Source organism: Monodelphis domestica, chromosome 3 (genome assembly GCF_027887165.1).
Source record: "Monodelphis domestica isolate mMonDom1 chromosome 3, mMonDom1.pri, whole genome shotgun sequence".
In the NCBI taxonomy this organism is placed as follows: domain Eukaryota; kingdom Metazoa; phylum Chordata; class Mammalia; order Didelphimorphia; family Didelphidae; genus Monodelphis; species Monodelphis domestica.
The window spans coordinates 40879656-40887649 of NC_077229.1; the positions used below are offsets into that span (position 1 = coordinate 40879656).

Sequence of the window (7994 nt, forward strand, 5' to 3'; positions counted from 1 at the left end):
AAGGAAGGAAGGAAGGAAGGAAGGAAGGAAGGAAGGAAGGAAGGAAGGAAGGAAGGAAGGAAGGAAGGAAGGAAGGAAGGAAGGAAGGAAGGAAGGAAGGAAGGAAGGAAAGAAAAGAGGGAGGGAAAGAAAAGAGGGAGAAAGAAAAGGACTATATAAATAAACCCTCCCTACTTCATAACTTCACTTTGAGCCAGGACTGCTGGGAAGGACAAACAGACTGGAGATCTGGGTGTTCTTCAGATATCTGTGAAAACAAGCGTCAAAATTCCCACCTCCTCCTGAGCCAAGGACACAGATTGCAATTGGAAGATAGGGAGCCCAGGGGAATGGGTGATGTAAGCAGAGCAGACAGATAGGTAACCTGGAAGTCCAAGGTCACAAGTGCCAGAGCCTGTTGGGGGAGGAAGGGGGAGGAGCTGGGCTTCTGCAGCTGCTGGATTCAGAGAGAATAAGGAGTTTTATACCTTCCTTCCTCTTCAGTGGTGGTACTTTTGACAAGGAGAAAGTGAAGCTTGTAGAAAGGAGTTTGAAAAATGCAAGAAGAAGATGCAAGACCAAACATTCCATTTGGAACACCAAGGTTCAAACATCAAAGAAAGGACCCAAAGTTCTGAGGATTGTTGCTTATTCTGACCTCTGCATCCAGCAAGTCTGAGGGTTCCAACTAGAAACTTGAGTTTGGTTACCAATTATATCCTGGTGCCATTTAGTCGCCTTTAGGCAAGGCTTTGGACACTTCTTTGCCACAGTTTGCTCCATCTGTTAAATGGGAGAATGTAACTTCTTTTCTGAATCCCAACAATTTTTATAGCATGATTATATATGAATGCTTGATTTTCTCAGAAATGTTCAGAAAATTATATCTGTGCATTAGAATCTCATCTCTCATGTCAATTTGCTGTGTGACTAAGAAAAACACAAGCAAAAATTTCTGCATTTATCTGAATAAACATTTATCAACTGCCAGTTGTGTGCAAAATACTAGATGGTGAAGATAAAAAGATGGAAAAAAATGAGAAAGAAAAACTCCAGTCTGTCCTCAGGGAACTTATGTTTTTCTAGAAAAGATACGGTAGGTAGACAAATCTGTGTGTGTGTGTGTGTGTGTGTGTGTGTGTGTGTGTGTGTGTGTTTTATCATACTTGTGATTTCATTGGTTTAGGGAAACTCCCTCAGAAGGAGCCTTCTCCCCAAGCAGGTAAATTCTTGTTGGGCAATTTAGAGTCTTCATTACTGGTGTGGGTTTTAAAATTAATGATCAATAACTAAATATTATATTTTATAAAGTTTTATTAATAATAACTAAAACACAAGAACTGCCTGACTTCAGCCTGGTCACAGGTCCAAGAGGGGAAGGGAGGAGTTACAACCACTTAAATACAATCATACACAACGTGGGGACACAGGAAAATGGAATTTTGGGAAATACTAGGGGACTTCTGGGGGATGAAGTCCAAAGGCTCAACAATCTCCATTTATACACTGGGGGTGACTTTTCTGTAATTTAGAGTCTTTTTATAGCCCCAGGGAGGTTAAATGATTTGTGCAAAGTCAATACAAGTCATAAGAATAAGTCAACAGTCAAACAGTCAAAGTTTCTGTAGTGACAGAAATGTCCTCTTTTATTTCTGCATCCCTTTCCACTGAGTGCTTCAGACCCAGGCCCAATCCTAGAAGAATCCTCCCTTGAGATATGAAAGTTCAGTTAATTCCATGTTGGTAGCATGCACCTGGAATTCCTGCTACTAGAGGAGGCCTGGGTTGATGGACCACTTGAGCTTGGAACTTCCAAGCCTAAGTGGACTAGGCTGATAGGGTAGCCTGGCACATGGTAGACACTTAATGTTTATTGACTACCAGCATTTTGGACCTCAATTTTCTCTTCTGTAAAGGAAGGGAGTTGGCACCCATTATGTTGAATCCTAAGGATCAAGGACCCAACAGGTTACCTAAGGATGGATGAACTGACCCAGGGGACAAAAAGATCAGCTATAAGGCCCCATGCCCATTGGAATTGGATCCATAAAGGGTTGTTGCAACTCTAGCCTGGGTGAGAAAGGGATGCCCAATCTCCAAAACAAACAAACAAAAAATTAAGCAAAACAAACCCACATCTTGGTTACACCTACCAAGATCTCCTTCGTTCCACACCCATAATTCATCACCTTTGTTGTAGGTCTTTCGAAGACAAATTCTAGGTTCTGCTGATGGAGAGAAGGAATTGACAACTCAGAATCACAGCGTCTCAAAGATGGAAGAGTACTCTGAACATCCAGCATGATCCTTAGTGGAACAAGAATACTCTACAACCTCCCTGGTCAGTGGCCATCTAGACTCTAGACATCTAGACTAGCCCTCCATTGAAAAGGAGCTCATCATCGCACAAGGCAGCTCATTTCCCTTTGGGATCTCCATCTTCATTAGGAAATCTTTCCTTATATCTAGCCCACATCTTTTTGAATTTTGAACCTTCCACTACTTCCATCAGTCCTTCCCTCTGGAGCCAAGTACAAGGCTAAGGTACCAGCCCCACCAGTGACTTATAGACAGCTCTCATGTTGCCACCAAGTCTTTTCTTCTCATAAACATTCCCAGTGCTTTAACCAATATGGCATGCTTGGAAAGCCCTTGTTCACCCTCGCTCCCTGGCACTGAACACTCTCCAGCTTATCAATGTCCTTCCTGGTATCCACAAATGAATATTATACTAGAGGATGGCCTGGCTGGTTGGAATACAGCAGAATTTGCACTTCTCTTGTTCTAGGCAGTTACTTTTAATATAGTCTAAAATCCTTAATTTCTTTACTAGGTAATGGTGGCTAAATTCTTGGACTCCATGGTGCCTCATTTCCCCCATCTGTTGAATGAAGCCAAGCCCTACTCATCTCTGTCTAATAAAGGATGTTTTAAAAATGGTGATGTGACCTTATAAGTTCCTCAAAAGTAGGCACTCTCTTTTGTCTCTTTTTGTATCCCCTTCGTACAGTGCCTGTGTGAAAGAGGAATTGAGAAAGCATGCAAAAGCCAGAGGGAAGTCATGCAGCAAGACAAGAAGCAATGGCTGGAGGTTGATCAGCTGTCAATCAAAGGAAGATTCCATTTGGAATGTTACCAGGAAACAGTTGAAGGCAAGAACCAACTGCTAACTGATTTCTGGGCTTCTTGGCTGATGGTGGTGACTTTGAAGGAAGAAGCTGGGTTTATCTCTGGGACATGGGATAATCAAGCTGGAGTTGGCCTGGTGACTTTGAAGGCAGAAGAAGAAGGACAATAGTCCACTTATCTCTCTCAGACTTGCTCTGTTTCATGGTAGTGACTGAATTGCCATTTCTCTCAATATCTTCCAACCCAAGACTCACTGTAGATAATAGGAAAACCCCCAACCCTCTTACCTCCATCCTCCATCTTTTCCTGTTTTCCCCAATAAACTTCTACTTGAGATAAAGAAGAGAAAAGAGTATTTCCTCTGAAACATCATAGCCCACCCTGAGTGACTTAGAAGGAGGCTGAAGAAGAAAGGGGAAGGGGAAGGAGAGAGAGGCTGAAGAGGCTGGAAGAGGGAGAAAGGGAGATATAGAGGGAGGAGGGTAGGCAAAAGAAGATAACTACCTAATCCATCAGTTATCACTTACCCATCAAATATACTCCCTCCAATATTATCTATTACAATTTGGCACCTCAGACTGTCTGGACTTTACAATCTCCAAAAAACTAACAGCAAGATGTTTAAGCAAGTGCTCTGTGCTGGCTGCCATTATGGCTTACTGGATCTATAACATTCTATACAGTAAAATGACCACCATGATTGTAGACTTGGTGGAATACCTTGGTAACACCACAATACTCATACTACAGTGCCCATTCCAAAAAGAAACTATCCTCTGGCACATTATGACTCAAGTTTATATCATTTCCATGGCTGCCATACGGACACTGACTTATTTGAAGAACATCTATAGATTTCTGATCCCTAAACAAACAACAAAGATAATGGTGGTGGATACTAACTTGGAAAAATATTATTAAGAATATGTTTGAGGAATTTATGAAGGCAAAAAGGGTAGACCAGATTAAGGACAAGAACAATGGCCAGACAGATAGTGCACCCAAAGAGAAAGACAGAAAGGCAAAGAAAACAAAGGCTAATCCACAGGAAAATGACAGTGTCAAGGACACTAAGTCTGATAGTGAACTTGAGAAAATTTTTCCACTAGAAGATATTACCAAGTTATCAAGTTCAGCTGCTGTGTTACAATCAAAGTTGCATAGACAGTTTACAACCCAGGAGCTTGATTCCATGAAGAAACAGGTTCCAAAATTTATCGATCAGCCCTATAAGACTCAGAAAGAACTCAAATGTGCTTTCCAAATTTTTGATCCAGATTTCCAAGATGTGGAATTTCTCTTGTCTGAACTGTTTAGTCCCCACGAACATCACCAATTCATTGAAAAGACCAGGTCAGAAAACAACCTGACTAGTTGGCCCACAGAGGAGCAAAGGGAAGACCTTGATTTTGCTAATCCCACCAACTGGCACATAGTAGGCACTTAATGCTTATTGACTACCACCATTTTGGACCTCAGTTTTCTCATCTGTAAAATGAGTGAGTTGGACCATATCACCTCTTCCTGACTACCTGGAAATCTATAATCCTCTGAGACAAAAAAAAAAAGGCCCAGTTCTCAGGCTGTTTCATTCAGTGAATCCCCCCCTCCCCACCTTGGGCTCCCATACTTCCTAATCTCTCTTCTTACTCTCTGTCCCTAGAGGGTCTCTTCCTTGAGGAAATCCCTGAAGGGTACAGGAAGTGAGCATGTAGGGACAGGGGTGAGCTGGAGAGTGAAGGAAATTATTCTAACACAATTCTCTGGGACACACACACACACACACACACACACACACACACACACACAGCGCCCTCCACTGCCCCAGCTGGTTTCTCTTTCCTCCCCTTCCCCCCAGAAAGCCTCTGCAGGGGAGAGGAGAGGAAGCCAAAGAAATTCCTCTGGGAAGTGCTCCATTTTTGCTGGGTGAGCCTTCCAGACTGAGTGCTGCTCTGTGACTGCTGAGAGACATGGGACACACTGTCCCTGGGAAAGAGAAGACTTGGGGGATTTCTTTTCTTCTCAGCTGCCTTGTTTACCTCATCATCATTCTGGTCGCAGCTTTCAGCCCTGCACCCTGGCTGGAGCCCGACACAGCTATCTGACTCAAGGGGGCTTTGTCTGATGGGCCAAACTCTGTGTGTGTGTGTGTGTGTGTGTGTGTGTGTGTGTGTGTGTGTGTGTGTGTATTGGGGGGGGATGAAAGACAAAGACAGAAAGACAAAGACAAGGGTTTAGATAGAGAGAAAAAAGGAGGCAAAGAGGCCCAGGAGACATGGAGAAGGAGAAAGGCAGAGATGGAGAAGGCAAATTATGGCACAGAAGAACAAACCCTGGCTCTGGAATCATGAGACTTGGGTGCAAATCCCACCTCTGAGGGTAATGATCTCTATGACTTTATAAAAAGTCACAACCTCTTTGGGCCTCAGTTTCCTCATCTGAAAAATGGAGGGAGGACTAGCTAGCTTCTGAAGCCCTTCTAGAGCTAGGATCCTACGACAAGGAGGTAGGAGCAGTCAAAGGTGAAGGGCTATAGATGCTAAAGATCATCAGAGGTGGGAGGAATTCACTTTGGATTAAGACAACCCCTTCTGGGGTAGATGCAAAGAGGCTAGGCCAGATGCCCTCACAAGATCCCCTTTAGCTCTAGGATAAGGCACCATCTTGTCCAATCAATAACAGAAATGGATATTACCAGAGGAAATGATGCTAAGGAAGAAATGGGATCATCTGCTTTGTCATTGAACCCTAAGGACCATGAGATCTTTCCATCTGACTTGCAACATCCTATACATATTCTCTCTCTCATTAGAAAGTGAGCTTTTGGAGAATTTTTCCATTTGTAGCCCCAGAGCTTAGCACAATGCTTGGCACAGAATAAGCACTTCATGTTTGCATTTTTTTACTCATTTAATTCAACCACTTCATTTTAGAAATGAGGAAACGGGAGCCCAGAGAAGCTCAAACTCAAGCACAAGTCTTCTGACACTCTTTCCACTAGGATTATACAGCAAGGATAGAAGGTGAAGAGAAGGAAAAAGGAAGAGGTACCTGTGTGACCCTGGGCAAGTCACTCAACCTCCATTACCTAGCTCCTACTACTCTTCTGCCTCAGAACCCATACACGATACATGGCATTGATTATAAGACAAAAGGTTGTTTGGTTTGTTGTTTTTTTTTTTTAAGAGAAAGTGAGAGGATATAGAGTGCACAAGCAGGAATGGAAGATGAAAATGGACAGAAAGAATACAAAAACAATCATGATGTGCAGTGTAGACAAGAAAGAGGAGACAATAGTCAATGGAGAGACAGAGGAAAGAAAGAATAGCTAGGAGAGAGAGCAAAGGGTCAATCAATCAACAAGCATGTATGGGGATTCTATTATGTACCAGGCACTGCACTAAGCACTAGGGATAGATAGAGATAAAGATAAGATAAAGAAAGAGGAAGGAGGCACAGAGGCCCAGAGACAGGAGAGAAGAGAGATCCAAAGGGAAGAGACTGAGGGAAAAGAAAAAAACAAAGGGGAGAAAGAGAGACACACAGACAGACAGAGACAGAGACAGAGACAGAGAGAGACTGGATAGAGAATGAGATGAATGAGAAAATGTGAGAGGACAAAGAGAATGAGAGAGGGATAGAGAGACAGAGATAGAGATTAGATAGAGAATGAGATGAGAGAGAGAATGAGAGAGAGGACAGAGAATGAGAGTGAGGGAGGATAGAGAGAATGAGAGAGTGAGAGACAGAGACAGAGACAGAGAATGAGAGTGAGAAAGAGAGAGACAGAGACAGAGATAATGAGAGAGTGAGAAAGAGAGACAGACAGACAGAGATTGGATAGAGAATGAGATGAGAGAGAGAATGAGAGAGAGGACAGAGAATAAGAGTAAGGGAGGACAGAGAGAGAGGATGAGAGAGTGAGAGACAGACAGAGAGAATGAGAGAGTGAAAGACAAACAGACAGACAGAGATTGGATAGAGAATGAGAGACAGACAGACAGAGATTGGATAGAGAATGAGATGAGAGAATGAGAGAAAGGACAGAGAATAAGAGTAAGGGAGGACAGAGAGAGAGGATGAGAGAGTGAGAGACAGACAGACAGACAGACAGAGATTGGATAGAGAATGAGAGAGGACAGAGAGAGAAGATGAGAGAGTGAGAGACAGACAGACAGAGGCAGAAAGAGAGAATGAGAGAATGAGAAAGAGAGACAGACAGACAGAGATTGGATAGAGAATGAGATGAGAGAGAGAATGAGAGAGAGGACAGAGAATAAGAGTAAGGGAGGACAGAGAGAGAGGATGAGAGAGTGAGAGACAGACAGAGAGAATGAGAGAGTGAGAGAGAGACAGACAGACAGGCAGACAGAGATTGGATAGAGAATGAGAGAGGACAGAGAGAAGATGAGAGAGTGAGAAACAGACAGAGGCAGAGAGAGAGAATGAGAGGGTGAGAAAGAGAGAGTGAGAGAGAGGAAAGAAGAAAGAGAAAGATTCAGAAAGACACAGAAAGGAGTCAAAAGACACAAGAGGAAACAATAGAATGACAAAGGGGTCAAGAACCTAAAACTATGGTGAGAAGAAAGCAGAGATGGAGAGAAAGAAGCAGAAAAAAGACAGGCGTGAGGATGTCCTCTAGTGTGTGGACAGAGTGTGAAGTCCCTTCCTGTCCTCGTGTCCTCTCCTACCTCCCACTCTCTTCGGGCTTCTCTCGGGATAACTGTCTGCTCTCTACAGGTCTCCTGAGGGGAGGGGAGGGACCTGGCATCAGGGGAGGTGGGGAGGCGGGGCCCTCCCTAAACTTCCATTGGCTCCCCTGGGAACAGTCAAGCTATATAAATTTGGGAAGAGAATTGGGAATTGACTGATAGTGCTTTCTTTCC

At 43.4% G+C, this 7994-nt stretch overlaps 1 long non-coding RNA gene across 1 annotated transcript; it reads left to right on the forward strand.

Moving 5' to 3' along the window:
• The first annotated feature begins 397 nt into the window (after positions 1-397).
• Positions 398-4138, forward strand: LOC107651995 (uncharacterized). Its single transcript, XR_001629440.2, has 3 exons — positions 398-1075; positions 2180-2320; positions 2990-4138. It is a non-coding gene; the product is annotated as an uncharacterized LOC107651995 (long non-coding RNA).
• Positions 4139-7994: the final 3856 nt, after the last annotated feature.